Source organism: Dermacentor andersoni, chromosome 2 (genome assembly GCF_023375885.2).
Source record: "Dermacentor andersoni chromosome 2, qqDerAnde1_hic_scaffold, whole genome shotgun sequence".
In the NCBI taxonomy this organism is placed as follows: Eukaryota; Metazoa; Arthropoda; class Arachnida; order Ixodida; family Ixodidae; genus Dermacentor; species Dermacentor andersoni.
The window spans coordinates 195,197,498-195,217,010 of record NC_092815.1 but is presented as its reverse complement, the minus strand read 5'-3'; positions in this window follow the sequence as shown (position 1 = coordinate 195,217,010).

Here is a 19,513-nt window from a genome sequence, read left to right as displayed (position 1 = left end):
TTGTAAATTAGAAATTATAACGCAAATAGTACAGGACCATGAAAACAGAATTGGTACTGACACACAACTCTGCTCACAAGAGCTGAACGCCACAGAGAAAAATTTATAGCCACCCAAGGCTTTTACTCATTGCGTGTCATCTTGTAGGAGCAGATAATTCATCAGATATAATTCATCGTCGGTAAATACATAAACAAGGTGTCTGAGGTGTCATACTTTTATGTTGAAACTTTGGAGTTCTCGTGATCTTGATTGCTTTTCTTTTGTTTCCATTGTGAGCGTGAGTGAATTAGTTGCCTCGACGCGTATTCTAAAAATGTTTTCTTTATCACTGAGAGTCACGAAAGTTCATTTACTCACAAATATCCCTGTTAATAGTAGAGTAAGCTGCTGTGCTATCGTTTGTTACCGAAGCTTTCCCTCAAGTCTAAATATTTTAAGGCAGTTTGTCGTGTGCGTATCATGGCTACGCACGCTTATATCGCATTCCGTTTCTCTACCACGGGGGCGCTTTAAAACCACGGCGCTGCAGTTTTTGCTTTTCTTTTCTTTCTTCTTCTCCGCCCTTAAACTGGCTCTCTTAACTCTACTACACGCAGAGACAAAGCAACAGCGCGCGCATGCGATCCCATAGATGAGATGAATACATATATATATAAACAGAAAACTATCAGTCATAGCTTTCGTAGTATAGCCCTCTGGGCCGTTTCCTTCTTTTTTTTTTTCGAAAGTAGTCCTATTAGGGTTATTATAATTACACGAAGGTATTTCGCCCTCATCAGCAGCAGTCCTTGGTATAGTTATTCTGGCGGCTAGCTTCCCACGCTATGCGTGCCGCCATCGCACCTGGTTAAGCTTTTCCTAGACGCTAGAGTTATGCTTTGTCCGCGCAACCTTGAGCGATCGGAAAGCGCGTTTCCCCCTCTTGGCCGGCGGAGAAGGGAGGCTTCGTTCCGGCCGCGAAGCTCTCCACATCTCTGTAAGGTGCCTTGTGGATGTCTCGTGCTGACGATGCCCTCTCGGTGAGCACATATTTCACCCCTCATCTTTTAAGAGGTTCAATACATACAAGCATTTGTCTCGCAAACCAGATTTTTTTCAAGGGAATTTTCCACGCCTCAGTAATTTCTCTCGTCGTATTCGAGTGCTGATTGCCGTGTTATAGTTTGTTAACGAAGCTTTCCCTCAAGTCTAAATATTTTAAGGCAGTTTTCCTAGCCTCTAAAGCCGCTCGAGTTCGCTCTTCTCCTCGAGCGGCCATTTTTTCCTAGAAAGTAAACCGACTATCGCGGACAACATGAGTCTCTTTCCACGTAAGTGTGAGGCTCGGAGCAGGAGCTGTGGCGCTTGAAATTAGCCTGGGGCCTGACGAACCAACCGACTGAGCTATCTTTCCGGGCAACATCGAAGGGTTACGAGTTCAAATCACTTGTTATGTTCCTTTTTCTTTCCGCCCCTTTTTCTTTCTTTTTTTTTCTTTCTTTTAATGTCTTTTCCTTTATTTTATCACTGTACGAGAACCCTCCTAAAAAAAAAGAAAGATATATATCTTCAAATATGTATTGCCTCACACTCACATGTGCAGGTCATAAATACCAGGTTCTCTAGCCGAGTGCCATCCATGCGGTATAACCGAGCTCAGATTGGTCCACCTTGACTGACCAAATAGGGCACCACTGTAGGTTAAATGAGGCGTACAACTCCTGCGGGACCCGCCGTGGTTGCTCAGTGGTTATGGTGTTAGACTGCTGAGCACGAGGTCGCGGGATCGGACCCCGACCACGGCGGCCGCATTTCGATGGGGGCGAAATACGAAAACACCCGTGTACTTAGAATTAGGTGCACGTTAAAGAACTCCAGGTGGTCGAAATTTTCGGAGTCCTCCACTACGGCGTGCATAATCAGAAAGTGGTTTTGTCACGTAAAACCCCATAAATTAATTTTTAATTTAACTCCTACGGGGACGGTAGAGTATCCGTCTCCAGTGCAAGAGGACCGTGATTCAAATCCCGGTGCCGCGCTATTCTCCACCGGAAAATACAAAAAAAAAACCGTGTGTTGAGAAAATTGCACAAACAGGCCTGGAGTGCGGCCTGATCCCGGTGACCAGAACCGGTAACGCACTCTCTCACCAGAGCAGGATTGGCCACCCTGGTGCAGTACTTGGCCACAACCTCCTATATGAATACAACAATCGAACCCCGGCCCTCAGTCCCCAGCAGCCGTGAAGCAACTGACCACGGCGGCGGTCAGATCTGTGACGCTGCAGAGGGTGCTAAGAATACCTGGCTCCGGACAGGCCGCCATTGGAATCTGAACCTGGCAACGTTTAACGTTAGAACGCTATCTAGTGAGGCGAGTCTAGCAGTGTTATTGGAGGAATTAGAGGGTAGTAAATGGGATATAATAGGGCTCAGTGAGGTTAGGAGGACAAAAGAAGCATATACAGTGCTAAAAAGCGGGCATGTACTGTGTTACCGGGGCTTAGCGGAGAGACGAGAACTAGGAGTCGGATTCCTGATTAATAAGGAAATAGCTGGTAACATACAGGAATTCTATAGCATTAACGAGAGGGTGGCATGTCTTGTTGTGAAACTTAATAAGAGGTACAAAATGAAGGTTGTACAGGTCTACGCTCCTACATCTAGTCATGATGACCAGGAAGTCGAAAGCTTTTATGAAGACGTAGAATCGGCGGTGGGTAAAGTCAAAACAAAATACACTATACTGATGGGCGACTTCAATGCCAGGGTAGGCAAGAAGCAGGCTGGAGACAAGTCAGTGGGGGAATATGGCATAGGCTCTAGGAATAGCAGAGGAGAATTATTAGTAGAGTTTGCAGAACAGAATAATATGCGGATAATGAATACCTTTTTCCGCAAGCGGGTTAGCCGAAAGTGGACGTGGAGGAGCCCGAATGGTGAGACTAGAAATGAAATCGACTTCATACTCTGCGCGAACCCTGGCATCATTCAAGATGTAGACGTGCTCGGCAAGGTACGCTGCAGTGACCACAGGATGGTAAGAACTCGAATTAGCCTAGACTTGAGGAGGGAACGAAAGAAACTGGTACACAAGAAGCCAATCAATGAGTTAGCGGTAAGAGGGAAACTAGAGGAATTCCGGATCAAACTACAGAACAGGTATTCGGCTTTAACTCAGGAAGAGGACCTTAGTGTTGAAGCAATGAACGACAATCTCATGGGCATCATTAAGGAGTGCGCAATAGAAGTCGGTGGTAACGCCGTTAGACAGGAAACCAGTAAGCTATCGCAGGAGACGAAAGATCTGATCAAGAAACGCCAATGTATGAAAGCCTCTAATCCTACAGCTAGAATAGAACTGGCAGAACTTTCTAAGTTAATCAACAAGCGTAAGACAGCGGACATCAGGAACTATAATATGGATAGAATTGAAGAGGCTCTCAGGAACGGAGGAAGCCTAAAAACAGTGAAGAAGAAACTAGGAATAGGCAAGAATCAGATGTGTGCGTTAAGAGACAAAGCCGGCAATATCGTTACTAATATGGACGAGATAGTTCAAGTGGCTGAGGAGTTCTATAGAGATTTATGCAGTACCAGTGGCACCCACGACGATAGTGGAAGAGAGAATAGCCTAGAGGAATTCGAAATCCCACAGGTAACGCCAGAAGAAGTAAAGAAAGCCTTAGGAGCTATGCAAAGGGGGAAGGCAGCTGGGGAGGATCAGGTAACAGCAGATTTGTTGAAGGATGGTGGTCAGATTGTTCTAGAGAAACTGGCCACCCTGTATACGCAATGCCTCATAACCTCGAGCGTACCGGAATCTTGGAAGAACGCTAACATAATCCTAATCCATAAGAAAGGGGACGCCAAAGACTTGAAAAATTATAGACCGATCAGCTTACTGTCCGTTGCCTACAAAGTATTTACTAAGGTAATCGCAAATAGAACCAGGAACACCTTAGACTTCTGTCAACCAAAGGACCAGGCAGGATTCCGTAAAGGCTACTCAACAATAGACCATATTCACACTATCAATCAAGTGATAGAGAAATGTGCAGAATATAACCAACCCTTATATATAGCTTTCATTAATTACGAGAAAGCGTTTGATTCAGTCGAAACCTCAGCAGTCATGGAGGCATTACGGAATCAGGGTGTAGATGAGCCATATGTAAAAATACTGGAAGATATCTATAGCGGCTCCACAGCCACCGTAGTCCTCCACAAAGAAAGCAACAAAATCCCTATAAAGAAAGGCGTCAGACAGGGGGATACGATATCTCCAATGCTATTCACAGCATGTTTACAGGAGGTATTCAGAGGCCTGGAGTGGGAAGAATTGGGGATAAAAGTTGATGGAGAATACCTTAGCAACTTGCGATTCGCTGATGATATTGCCTTGCTTAGTAACTCAGGAGACCAATTGCAATGCATGCTCACTGACCTGGAGAGGCAAAGCAGAAGGGTGGGTCTGAAAATTAATCTGCAGAAAACTAAAGTACTGTTTAACAGTCTCGGAAGAGAACAGCAGTTTACGATAGGTAGCGAAACACTGGAAGTGGTAAGGGAATACATCTACTTAGGGCAGGTAGTGACCACGGATCCGGATCATGAGACTGAAATAACCAGAAGAATAAGAATGGGTTGGGGTGCGTTTGGCAGGCATTCTCAAATCATGAACAGTAGGTTGCCACTATCCCTCAAAAGGAAAGTGTACAACAGCTGTGTGTTACCAGTACTCACATATGGGGCAGAAACCTGGAGGCTTACGAAAAGCGTTCTGCTGAAATTGAGAACGACGCAACGAGCTATGGAAAGAAGAATGATGGGTGTAACGTTAAGGGATAAGAAAAGAGTAGATTGGGTGAGGCAACAAACGCGGGTAAACGACATCTTAGTTGAAATCAAGAAAAAGAAATGGGCATGGGCCGGACATGTAATGAGGAGGGAAGATAACCGATGGTCACTAAGAGCTACGGACTGGATTCCAAGAGAAGGGAAGCGTAGCAGGGGGCGGCAGAAAGTTAGGTGGGCAGATGACATTAAGACGTTTGCAGGGACAACATGGCCACAATTAGTACATGACCGGGGTAGTTGGAGAAGTATGGGAGAGGCCTTTGCCCTGCAGTGGGCGTAACTAGGCTGATGATGATGATGATGATGATGAAGCTCCGAGTTTACTTATTTTGCCTTTGATGTTATGTTTATCTGCCAAATAGTTCCATCGCACATTGAAACATATCCACCCTGTGCACAGTGGGCACACACATGAGTATTTGTTCTAGCTTTCTACCTTTCTCTGTGTTCGCTTAACCGAGCATTGGGGCAATGACCTGTTTGCAGCTGCGCAAAAGTAGCAAAGTGCCTAAAGTTAAAGGTCGACGAGAGGAAAACGATACAAAGCAAAAACATGAGTTTTCCATTATCCCATATATCTAAAGGTTTACTTGCAGTTCTAAAATATGTCATCCCGCTTCGGTGGGAGTGTTGCTTTGGCATCAAATGAACCGCAGAGCATCTGTGCTCGAGTACACAACAAAGCAAAAACACTCCAAATAGGAGCAGCAGTGGAATGTTAAGCACAAAAAATCCTTTATTTCATGCAAGAATAATGTGAGTTATTTGCTCCTGTTGTTTATTTATTTATTTATACAATACTGCAGTCCCAATTGAGGGCCCAAGCAGGAGGGGCAGAATACATAAATATTTACGTATGCACGTAAAGATACATACAGACATGAAAAGCAAATACAAAAGCAATGCAACATATGGAAATATAAGAAAACAAAAAATGAAAGCGACGACTAATAAGATTAAGAGAAGGTACACTGAAGGAAGGCAACTTGACAAACATTAGAATAGTATCACACGAATATTTGAGCAATGGCAACCGCTATCGAGAGAGGAAAAAAAGGGGAGAAAAAGAATACATCAGAAGTTGAACGAGCGCTCGTTGCAAAATACTGAAAATAATAGAATAAGGATGACGTGGAATGTATTATACAATGTTCACGTGTAAAAAAGAAAACAGTAACAAGGCTTGCCGATATGGAAACACCCCCAGTATCAAAGACACAAGCGGTCAATAGAATCGGTGTTTATCAATTGTGATAATGGCAGGCTGTTCCAATCTGTTACAGTGCGAGGGAAGAATGAAAACTTAAACAGGTTAGTTCGGGTGTTATAAGGCGTCAAAGAATCAGCGTGACGATGCCGTGTTCGGCGCGCTGTAAGTGGTTTAACATAAGCCTGTAGCTGGAGGGACAAACAGTTGTTTTTAAGCAAGAAAAGAAATTTCAGTCGTTGTATTTTCCTGCGTAGTTGTAACGTTTGGATATTATGTTGATTCATTAGGCTAGTAGGAGAGTCACTCAGTCTATATTTAGAAAAAATAAACCTGACAGCTTTGCGTTGGACCATCTCTAAAGTGTTAATGTTAATTTTCTTATAGGGATCCCACACAATGCATGCATATTCCAGTTTCAGTCGGACGAGTGAAGTGTAAGCCAGTAATCTAGTACTAGAGGGAGCGTGCTTTAGTTTGTGCCTGAGAAGACAAAGCTTCCTGAAAGACGAGTTACATACGTTAGAAATGTGGCTATTCCTGCTGAAGTCACTGGTTATTGTGATTCCAAGATATTTATATTGGCTGACCTTGGTCAGCGGTTCAGAGCCGAGGTTATAGACAAACGACATTTTATTTATTTTTTTTGTTATGGACATATAAACAGTTTTTTCTCTGTTCAATTCCATACCCCACCGACTGCACAAGGAAAGAACGTTTTGAAGGCCAGAGTTAAGCATTAATTGATCATCGTGGCAAGTAACCTCGTTAAACAACACACAATGTGTGGGAACATACGTTGGGTAGACAAGCCTTTGCACAAATGTTACCTTAGGGGTATACCAGAGAAAAGTGGAAATAGAGAACAGCTATTCCCATTTGCCTGCCCACTATGTATTGCGTGTATGCGTTACACTGTAAAAAGGTCGATAATCATAAAGACAAAAAGAAGAATTTAAGTGTTTATAGAAACACCGCTTTCTGCATGTTGTGGTATCAAGGTTATAAACAGGGATACGGTGCCTCAGAAAGGCTGGCCAACGTTTTGATAGGAGGACCTAACTTCGTCAAAGGCGGCCTCGTCATCCTCGGCGTGTTAGTTTTAAAGGGTTGGTGCAGTGACGTCACGTGCGCTTGTGGTCGGTTGCGGCTGGTTATAAAGGGAGAGACTTCAAAGATAATGAGCACTGTCGCCTGACGTCTGTGAGCGTGGTTCCTTAGACGAGGGGAGAACAGCGGGGAGAAAAGAAAAGGTGAAAAATAAAAGACACCAAAAGAAAAAAAAAGAATAAGAAAAGAAAAAGAAGAGCATAGGGGGGTGTTGTAGAAGCGAGAGGTTAGGGAGCATTCAGGGGTGTCGTTGGCGGCATGTTTTTGTGGCTTTAAAAGAGCCAGTCAGGCGACCAGTGCGCGAGTAACAAAACAGACCCAAAAAGACATCAGTTGCCTTTAGTAGCGTGCCATCAATGCTTCGAGTAATTTTGAAGATGTTAAAATGGTGACAAGGAGTCTAGGTCCGAAGATAGGCCCTCCTATCGAAACGCTGGCCCGCCTTTGTGAGGCACCTTATCCCTGTTTATAACCTTTAATCCACAGTGCGCTATTCCATCTGTCAGCCCCTTTCTTGACTTTTCGTTTTTGTCTGTGTGCCATGCCATAGGGAGGCTTTACGTGAGTGAGTCATGCTAGCTAAGTTGAAAATAAAAACAACGACACTGACAAGAACTTTCTACAATTGAGAGGCAAATTTGACACCTATTGTAACTTATTCATGCATTTACTGAGGTTAGGTTAAAGTTAGTACATTCCCTGCTCTTATAGGATGACTTTTGATGTGTAAAACAACGCTTCCTCACGTCTTTACTTTCTCTTCGTGTCATCTGACTCGTTATGCACTGCGTGCATTGTATTGTTACAGCTGCGTGTGTAGCTGGCTAAAGTTTCCTTATCCCCTGTTCAGCTTCCTTGTCTTTTTCGTTCACGCGCTCTCTTTGTTCCACCAAAATACAGCTACCTGCTACATATTTTGCCAACGTGTTTGCCTTATGGCAAGTTCTGTATCACTGCTTATTGCTATCGCTCAAATTTTCGGTGTCAGCTATCAAACATGTAGCCCTGAAAATATAAGTTTGTCAACATAAATAACATAAAATATAAATATAGCTGTCTTCCGTAATAATGTGAGCTATGAAGCCTTTACGCACTTTCGCACATTGTATGAAAGAATAAAATTGATCCACAATTAGTAATTCTGTTTTTCAGACCAATGTTCAGATAAATGATCAAATAAATAGATAAATAAATGTCCATCTCAAGCTAAGAAACATGAACGAGTTGTGTAGGAAACGTGCCAGCAAGAGTACCATAACGTGATACAGCAGTTTTTACTGTTCAATCGGATTATAGATTGCCAATCAGTTGCTTTTAGGCAGCATTTTCGAATGAATAGATTGTGTAATCTAATTTTGAATGTTGTTCTTATTGCATTTCATTACCTGGATATCTTTTTTTGCATGAACGTGGCCCTTTGTTATATGTACGTTATTTGCTTAGCAGGTTCAATCCGAAGTTTTAAATAAAGATACGTCTGTGAGAACAGTGAAGAAGGTTTAGCTTAAAAACCATTTGACGTATTATAACATACTTGTGCTGTGATGAACTGAACTTTTGCTTGAGTGGCTTACTATTTGGGCTGCCATTATAGTTCTGAGTGGCATTGCAGTGTTATGCATATGCAGCTGCAAGGCGCATATTGGAAGTTTCTTTCAGACGCTTTTCCTTGTTTGGCCATTGATCTCAGTTTAACAGTAAAGAAAACTGCCTTGTGTTCATTGTGATTCTCTGCTGACTGATACGTTTGGCACTTCCAGAAGACATTAACAACGAGCGATGAAATATTCACTTTGTTGGTAACCTGCCAGCTGCTATGTGACAAGTTAGCTATGGTTTTTTTATTATTCTATGTTGTCCTTTCGCAGTAGTCATTTTGAGAAGTCCCTTTCCACTGTGCTCAATGGTTTTGACTTAATTGAAAAGCGGCTCGACACTACCAACAAAGAGTCGAATGACTTACACAAATTAGTTACTTAACTCTATTTGCAAGAGAGTTCCATCAAGCACTAAGAGTAACTTGAAACATGCTGCTGGAGTCACCAGACTCATCATGAATAGTTACCAGAATCATTCAACAGAGATCATGTGACCCCTCAGAAATAGTATTGCAGTCGTCTTGAGAGGGTCCATGAGACTACAGGAACAGAGCGTGCATGACTATTGTGTGAGTAGTTAAGAAACCAGCTTGTATCAAACACAGAGAGTCGGTACTCTTTGTTGAAAGAGATTTCGGATCTCTCCCCTAAAGTGTGTCGTGTACGTGATGACTCGAGACTCTTCGAAAAGTGTCAGCAATACCCATTGTTTGTTAGTGTGTGCTGCCACCGCAACCACGCTGACACCCTGAAAATGACCACGCCACACCTATCATATATGGCGATGCCAGGGGCTACGCCCTAAACGGGGAAACGTCCAGCATTTCGTCAGCAGCTGTGATCATCCTGACCTACTAGCCAGGCCTACAAGAAGCTAAAGGACAGCGGCGCTTGCCCGCTACAAACGCTACACCGTCCCTACCACTGGAAGTCCTGATAACGCGGCTACTCTCGTAAACAGGAGTGTTCCAATGCAACCACACAGCTTTGACGAAGGTTTACGCATAAAACACGTTCTCTTAGAACTCGTTCCTCGCAGGCAAGGCGACCATAGCCTCTTTATAGTGAAATCATATAGCCCTTCGGGCTATTGAGCTCATACATTTGGCGCGCTGTTCGCTAAAAACTCCCCAACTACTACAGCATAGTGACCTCACAACTACCGGCTATAATAACGTCGCTCAATATGCACTGGAGTTACTGGCAGCCTACGCCCAAAGGTATCAACCTCTGCAAGAAGGCGCAGCAGCAACAAGTGACGCTGATCGCGGACCACAACTACCCCACTCGCGTGGGGGCATGAGTGTGACGACATACACACAAGACGACTTTTTCACGTCGCATCCCTCAATAGATTCGTACCCAACATGGGGGCAACCCTCGCTAGTGACCACGTGTCATACGATCACAAGGGCAGGTGGGCCCGGTCAAGTGCCTCGGTAAAAAAACCCGCCTGCTGGACTACGATAAACTCCGCATATAGAGAGATCTAAACGCACCCACCCACATTTCGGATTTAGAAGATTGGACCTCGGCCCTGCTGGGGGATGTCTCCACTGTTACGACTGAGGTTTTGGAATCCGCGGGCATCAACGAGATGGATGCGTACCTCGTCCATCTTTGCCAAGCGCGCACTAGCATCCAGAACTGCTGGCGTAAATAACGACTAAATAGGAAGCTTCGACTGAAGGCAGTGCAGCTCGATTAGCAGATAGCATAATAAGCTCAGAAAGGAACCTCGCGAAGGTTGGATCAAGTTTGTAACAGTAGGCAAGGGCAGCTAGCCTTCATCCGCACCTGGCACCTTCTCTGATGCATTTCAGTGCCCTCCTGATGTAGGTGAGCGTAACGTGAACAACGAATCCGTCTCTTAATTCAGTTTCATGGCACTAATTGGGACCCCCTCAAAGCCATCTAGGATAAATATATCGTTGCACATCCGGCCAGCTCCCATCCTCGCTACACGATATCTGACAACCGCTGCACGAATGTCCCCATGTTGGAAGCGGAGGTAAGGGTGATCGTTCTTCAACTAGAGACGAAGTCTGTCCCTGGGACAGACAAGGCCGCCAACAGGACCCTCCGCAGCTTAAATGGTAAATCCAGCCTGTTCATCACAGCAATCAAAAATGAATAATGTGGTTCGGGCCTGCTTTCCGACTCATGGAAGCACCGCCAGTCATTTTCGTCAGGAAACCTGCCAAAGCTCAATCATTAGATAATCTCCACTCGATATCCCTCACCTATTGCCTGGTAAGCTTATGAACCACGTTATTTTCAGCAGACTGCAGAAATTCGTTAAGGATAACAACCTCCTCCCCCCCCCCCCCCCCCCCGAATAAGCTGCCGTACTAGGCTATCCACTGAAGACGCGATGCCCTGCATTACGTTTCACATCCTAGAACACGTCTCCGCGGCAAGCACCAAAGCTATCCTTGTCCTTGACCTTAGCAAATTTTTTGATAAAATCGCCCGCCAAGCGATACTCGAATACCTATATTATCTAGGAGTAAGAGCGAAAGCGTATACATGCATTGGTGACTTCCTCAGTGATGGAGCGGTTCAACTTCGCTTGGGTGATCTCCAGTCGATCACCCACATGCGGAAATTGCTGCATTCCCCAATCATCCGTCCTCTCACCCTTCCTTTTTAACTCTGCGATGAGTCACAGAAGCAATGATGTACACATTCGGGCAACATTGCAGGAAGCGATCGCCACTTTGGAATCTTATGGGAGTGATGAGGGACTCGCGTTTTCACCGCAAAAATCCTAGGTGATCCTCCTGCGCGGATTTAGTGGCAAGCAGAGCATTTAGGGTCCCCACGCATAATCAATATTCTCGCTAGAAATAAGCCTATCATTGAGGTCCCCACGCTAAAAGTCCTAGGTTTTCACATTCAGAACACCGGACGCAATGCGGAACGAATCCACTGGATAGCAAAGTTGTGAAAACCCTTAGACTCATCACAAGGATAATTAATAAGAATGCGGACATGAAGGAGTCGAACCTGCTTCAGCTGGTTAAGGCACACGCTCTTGGCAGAGTTGCGTACACACTAACGTACTTCGGCTCATTCCGTCTGGGAGGACCTGGTTCGAGACGCTGCTGTGCTGCGTAAAATGTGCACAATGGCTACTGCTCTGCCAAATTATTTATATGATCAAACTGTTTACTGTAGGACTCCACAACAGAGTTGGCGCAATTATAGAGACGCATGTCAGAGCGAAATACGAAAGGTTATCTCAAACAGCGTCAGGTCACTTTACATTCGCCGAAGCTGGCATCTGTTACACCCCTGTCCTCAACCACAAAGTCAACATATCCCCTGACCAGCGGCGAATCCTTAGAATTACTCTCCCCTAAAAATTGCATCTCCCCATCACCCAGAAAGACGGGCAGAACGCTCCAAAGCCTTACAAACTCGTTTTAATGTCAATGGGAAAATGGCATACGTTGAAGCGGCAGAAATCACAGACCACTTGTCATTCTCGATGGGCCTCGTCAACTGCAAAGGTCCACTTAGTTCTGAAGATCAGCAAAAACATGTAACTCAGATGGGGTGGAATAAGCAAAAATTGCATTACACTTTTCAACAAATGTACACCATTTAGGTCTTATCTTACCACACAAGAATAATCGTCATCTGTCTTGCTTGCGTTTCCTTTCTTAAAAACGCTGCGCTCGCTAATTTCCTGTCGGAAATGCTCTGTCATGCTGATAACGCTTATGCCGTTCGTGACTTGGAAGTACCGGGCTCGCGGCGTTAAAGGAAGGAGATGCGGACAAGACAGATGATGATTATTGTTGTATGATGAGGTACTACCAAAAGGGTGTAATTTTGCTTTCTGAAGTAAATTTACACACCTTTCCTCGTAACCTCCCACTTGAAAAAAAAAAACAGAAGAGGAAATTCCAGTCTTTCGTATATTCGTGCGTTGTTTCTGTCGTTCTGTTGTCTGTCATTCTGTTGTTCTGGTGACTGACGTTCTGTTGTCTGTAGTGTGACATCCTGTAGTCGACAGTTCTGTAGTTCTTGATCAATATTTCATTAAAAATTGACATAGACCTCTTAAAGCTATGTAATTTTTTTAGTAAGAAAAAACTTCCCATCGGGATAGGAACTTGGGGCCTGAGGATCCCGAGTCCAGCAATTTACCACTGCACAACGCGGAACATGCCTCTAAGTGTACTTTTTGGCTATGTCAACAGTAAGAATCTCTGTCTGCGTTGATGTTTACATTTGCATTTCAAGAGCCAAGATGCTCTTTTACTACAATGTGTCAACTGCCACATCTCTAGAAGGGCAAAAGTGCTGTTGCCACCGACAGGTACATCGTGGAGTGCTAGAACATCAATTTTGCTGTACGATATCCATATTGTAACGAAGATTGGAGACGGAGTGTTACAAAAGAGACGTTTCTCTTTAATGGCGGGCCAGAACAAGAGCGTGCAGCTAATGCACTTCATCGTCTTTCATGGCGCCGACCTTTGTGCGCGTCGTTCTGCGGTGCGGGAGCCCCCCGTTGTTGTGTCAATTGCCCCCATGCAAAAAGCGACCGTCTCGGTCGCGTCACAATCTTCTTTCAGCGACATAAGAAATGGAGTTCCTCAGGTGCATCTCGGCGTTCACGTACGCGCATAGTATGGTTTCATGCGTGCTACATGAACAACTTCAGCGCGAGGACGACGACGGAGATAACCGGGGTCAGAACTGCAGGGGACGACTTCGTAGGTCACGTCACTGAGGCTGCGTGTAACCTTGTTGGGACCAAAATACCGGCGGATCAACTTTTCCGAGCGTACACGGCGACGGACGGGCGTCCAGACCCACACGCAGGCGCCGGTATTGTAGTGGACGTCGCGTCGACCCTGGTTGTATCGAAGGGTGTCGGTATGCTGTTGGCTCCGGATACGATGCCGAGCAAGCTGGCGTGCCTCTTCGGCTCTTTGTACAAACTCTTCCGCGTGTTCGCTGGTCGGGCTATTATCAGCCAGAGGTAGCATGGCGTCAAGTGTTGACGTGATGTGACACCCGTGTACAAGTTCGAACGGCGTAAGCTGTGTAGTCTCCTGTACAGCAGTGTCATACGCGAAAGTCACATAGGGTAAAATCTCGTTCCCACGTCTTGTGCTCTACGTCGACATACATGGAGAGCATATCAGCCAGCGTTCTGTTCAGACGTTCCGTTAATCCATTGGTTTGAGGGTGATATGCTGTGCTTTTGCGGTGAGAGCTATGCGTCAGCTGGAGAACGTCCTGCATAAGTTCTGCTGTAAGTGCTGTACCGCGGTCAGTGATGACAACAGACGGTGCACCATGTCGTAGGACGATGTGGCGTACAAAGAACTTGGCCACTTCATACGAGTTTGCTTGAGGGATAGCTTCGATTTCGGCGTGCCGGGTTAAGTAGTCGGTAGCGACGACTATGCATCTGTGCGAGAAGAGGTCAGTGGGAATGGCCAAAGTAGATCCCTTCCTATTTGTTGGAACATTGCTTGAGCAGGGTCTACAGGATGGAGAAAGCCGGCCGGTTTGACTGGTGGTTTCTTGCGGCGCTGACAATTGCGGCAGGCCTTCACGTACCGTTGCACAGAAAAATAAAGCCGGCGCCAGTAATACTTCTGTCGTACCCTAGCTAATGTCTTAGCGAATCCCAGGTGTTCCGCGCATGGCTCATCATGGCACGCTTGCAAAATGTCTTGGCGCAGCACCGACGGCACGACAAGGAGGTACGTATTTGGGCCGCTACCGCAGTTTTTCCTGTAAAGGACGTTGTTGTGCAAGTGGTATGATGTTGAGCCGCGCACTAGCGAGCGGGGTAAAACACATTCAACTCCTTGAAAGTGCTCGATGAGCGGCAGCAGCTCAGGGTCAGCGCGCTGGTGCTCAGCCATTTTTATGGCGTCGATAACACCGACAAATGGCAAGTCATGGTCAGGGTCCGATGACGTCGTAGGAAGTGTTGCGCGTGACAAACACTCAGCGTCACTGTGCTTCCTTCCAGATCGGTAGACAACTGTAATGTCGTACTCTTGTAGGCGCAGGTTCCAACGTGCTTGTCTGCCTGAAGGATCCTTGAGGTTGAGGTTGGTTGGCATCAAGTTCCTGAGCATCATTTCTTCCGGCATGGATGGATCCGCACGTCGTAAAAGTCGGCACATATCTTCAACAAACATTGCGGCGCTTTCGTTTGGCCAATGTACGCTCGCCTGATTGCAGATTCAGCTCGCTCCTTGCGATCGAGGCTGGCGTATGTGCCGATTAGCTGCCGCCGGAATTCGTCCCATGTCGATAGGGCCGCCTCACGGTTCTGAAACCATGTCCGCGCATAGTCCTCGAGCGCAAATTAGGCGTTGCATAGCTTGCGCTCTGGAGTCCGGCCGTTGTATTCTGCTACACGCTCAGAGTGACCGGGCCAGTCCTCTACATCCTCGAAGGTGTCCCCATGGAAGGACGTGGGGATTCGCGCCTGGTTGAGGACGACCTCGGTCGGCGCGGTCGAGGAAGATGATGGAACCGACGTACTCATCCTTCTGACTTGGTTGGGTAGCGGCTCGTGCTCAGGTGGCCGTCCTTGAAGCTGGCGGCTTGTTTGTACGTGCACAGGAGTCAGCTCGACCGCACTTCATACTGGGCTCATAGACCGTGTTCGATCTGGCAGTGGTAGCATGTACCCCACACCTCCACCACAAAAATGTAACGTAGATTGGAGACGGAGTGTTACAAGATAGACGTTTCTCTTTAATGGCGGGCCAGAAGAAGAGCGTGCACCTTGCGCACTTCATCGTCTTTCATGGCGCAGACCTTAGCGCGCGCCGTTCTGCGGTGCAGGAGCCCCACATCTTTGTGTCAATATTAAATAAGAAATTCAGATATAGACAACGGTGACTGGGGACACTGTTAGGGTTCTTACTGCCAATTTCGACATTTGTCTCTCCCTCTTTACACTTTTGAGCCCGCATATAATTCGTGTCTTGAATACAAAATACCCGCATAAACATTTCGTGCGTGAGTGTTCATTCTGGCAGCATACTGGCTTCTCCCGGCAGTGCTGTACAATAATAATGAGACTCGAGCGAGACAGCTTTTCACGCAACCTTGTGGAACAGCCCTAAATTTTTTTTTCGCTTCGGAAAAGCTTATGCAATATTTCTGAGAAATTAACTAATGTGTCAGTATAACGGCAAATGTAAGTCCAGAAGCCTGTGTGGCACGTCCTGCCAGATAAAATAAAACGTATACGCAGCCATTCCCGCAGATGGTATGATACTGATCAGCGACTGATTTTGAGGAGGCCGGCAGGGCGTTGCTGGTGCCTCGTCGTCACGGCACAATTATAACAATTGGTCACGTCGACTTTAATACCAATGTCTGTGCTACCAGCACTGCGGGCTTCAGAGAAGCACGATTGAATACCGCGCAAGAGAGAAGTGCAGTGTACATCGCTGATGCGAAACTGACATACACTTTTAAAGCATCGCGACGGAAAGCGCTTCTGTCGCGGCGTCAGAACTTATGTCGCTGCGGCAGAAAGTGGCACACTTCTAACGCCACGACAGGAAATGTGTAGTCCTGACAGAGAGTTCCTGTTGCGACGTCACATTCACTGTTGCGACTTCATAAACTATTGTTGTCGTGACAGAACATTTCTGTTGCGACTTCAGAACTCTTGGCCGTCGCGACCGAATGTTTCTGTTGCGACGTCAAAATTGCTTTCGTAACGTCAGAATCGCTGTCACGATAGAAAGCTGTTGTCACAACTTGAGAACTATTACAAATCGTTTTTGTTGCGACTTCAGAACTCTTGGTCTGCGCGACAGAATATTTCTGTTGCGACATCAGAATTTCTGTCGTAAAGTCATAAATGTGTATCTCAACTACAGAAAATTCAGGAACTTCTGTCGTACAACAGAAATTTCTGTAGTCGCCACAGAAATTTCTGTAGTTGCGGCAGGAACTCCTGTTGTCTTTTTCAACTGGGTTTCCACATAACACTAATCGTATTCGTAATCGTACCCAAATTTATGTCCCTGAGTATGTTTTTTACCCGGGTGTAGAAAACATGCTAAGGGACATAAATATCTGGAGCAGCTGGCTCCACAGGAAACAAAACTTGGAGGTGCTGATGGACTGGGTACCAGGAGAAGTGGGTATCGTTCGCACTGACGTTTCACATAAACGGGTGAGCGACAACGAGGCAACTGACAGCACCATTCTGCACTGCTTATCCTACCCACACTAAACGATCCAGACCTTCGTTCAAATGCATCAGCATGCCTAAACAAAAAAAGCCATATGCTCTCGTGGCGCAAACTCCAAAGAATGGCCACGCACTGCTGCCTAACCTCCCATGCGCCACCCAGTTACTAGTCTTTAAGGCGCACACCGGCTATCCCCTTATAAAGGACGTCCTGGCCAAGTGCCATCTTAGGAAGAAATGCTTACGCCGCAACAACTTGTACTACTCTAGTGAAGTGCCAGAGAAGTACATTATGCAAATAGAAGAAAATGAGGACTCACTAAAATAGTACGCTGCAGCCCCTACAACACTGGTCACTTGCTCAACGTGCCAAACAGGCACTCAACCAATCAAAAGTACACGTTTTCGGATTCGCTCGGCTACAAACACATCGTGTATGAATATCTTAAGCCGAACATCATGACTTTAAAGAACTAACAACAGCCAATAACGACGGTTGAGCCCACACGATGCTAAAGTCTTTTCAGCAATTTGCCCAACATTGGTTGTGATTTCACTCTTCTCCTTAATTTACCCCATTCCCTTACATAGGCTTCCGACCCAGTACTTTCTATGTACGTACAAATTTGTCACTTACTCATTAAAACTTTCTTCGTCCCAAATTAAATGTGGTTTTGGTATAGTGTTGGAGCCCCAAATTGATAGCTGTCGGTTTCTTGGTGTCGACGCACATCAATTTGTAATTTTTCTTGATTTTTCGCTCCTTTCCCGGATTTTGAACGCGATGTAACAAGCAGCCATGATATTCTAAGCAAGCTTTATGTAAGAGTAATACCCTGATACCAAGGTCTTAACTGCTTAGCGCAATAAAAGTAGAAGTGGTGCGTTTTCTATTGTGCGTTTTCTTCTTCTGTGTCAAAATTTGTGGATATCATTGTTAAGTTTTTTCTTAAATGTGCTTTTGATGGTTGTTGCGCCATTCTCCTGCATAATGTTACTAGCCTTTATGCTTTACTGTGTTGCGAAGCTTAAGTTACTTGTAAGCATTTTATAGCCTGCTTTCACAGTAATTGTGGCGTACTTAAATTTTTCTTATTGCACTTCATAGGTTGATAGAATTCATCATGTCTCTACAGAGCATTCTATAATATTGCTACGGAATAGTATTTTCAATGACGAAGAGGCGAGCAGTAAGAAGACGATGACGACGATTGGAGGCTAGCGCGGGCTGTTGCCTCTTGGCCAAGTGCGGCGTATTACGTTGTAAATATACTTGTATATAGATATAGCTTTTCATCTGCGTCTTCTTACGTAACATATCTGGTGGAAGTGGACTTCCCTGCACCTCGTCACGGAGCTTCACAGTGGACGGTACGTCGAGCCTTCCTTCATGGCTACCGGCGATGACAACTCGACTCAGCCGCTTCCGACACCTGCTGCCACTTCGACGACCTACATCACTCTCCCTGTTCCTCGTGATTCTGGCGTATTCTCGGGCAAAGATGGGGGAGACGTCGAAGACTTGATCAGGCTGTACGAACACGTCAGCCGCAATAACCAGCGGGACCCTACTATCACGCTCGCCAACGTAGTCTTTTACCTCGGTGGTACACCTCGCGTTTCGTTTCGGACGCACGAAGATGAGCTCACCAGTTGGGATTCGCTCACGCAAAAGCTCCGAGACTTGTTCGGCAACCCCTACGGTCACCAACATGCCGCGCAGAAGGCGCTTTCCGGCTGTGTGCAGACGTCAAAAGAGCCCTATGTCACATACATTCAGGACGTCTTGGCTCTGTGCCGCAAAGTTGATGGACACATGACTGAGTCAGACAAGGTATCCCACATCCTCAAAGGCATTGCCGATGACGCCTTCAACTTGCTCGTTTTCAACAACGTGGCGACGGTGGATGCAGTTATAAAAGATTGCCGCCACCTGGAACTCGCTAAAAGCCGACGTATTGACCAGCAGTTTTCCCGTCTGCCCAGCACCCCAGCGACATCTTCCAGTGCCGACGTTCCTCGTCCCAACAACACTGGCGATATTACCAGGATTGTCCGGCGTTAAATTGAGGCCGCCTATCCGGCTGCCTTCGACTCCAGCACCACATATTGTAATTTGTTTCGTCGACGTAAAAGCGGCAAACCCGGGACGCATTGGTTTGTAACCATTGCGCATACTCTTTGCGGTTGTTCTTCACGTCGGAGCGGTTGCGGTCCACCGGCCTCTGGGTCGCTAATTTAATGGAGTAGGTGTGTGCGTCGAGGAGGCCGTCAACAGAACTGGTGCTGATTTTAAGGCCAGGTATTTCTTGTTCAACGGTTCACTTTATCTGTTTCAGCATGAACGCTGGGTTCTCATCGACAGTCCTTGTTACGACGGCGTCAACGTCGGCACCAAAATTTCTGATGGAGCTCTCGTTTTCAGAGACACTTCACGGTCTGAACCTGCAATTGACCTTACAGTTTTTAGGTCTATGTACAGCGTCTCGGCGAGTTGCCTCAGATCTCCACCGCGCCTTGAGGCATCGAGGATTCGTGATCGGTTGACGTCAGA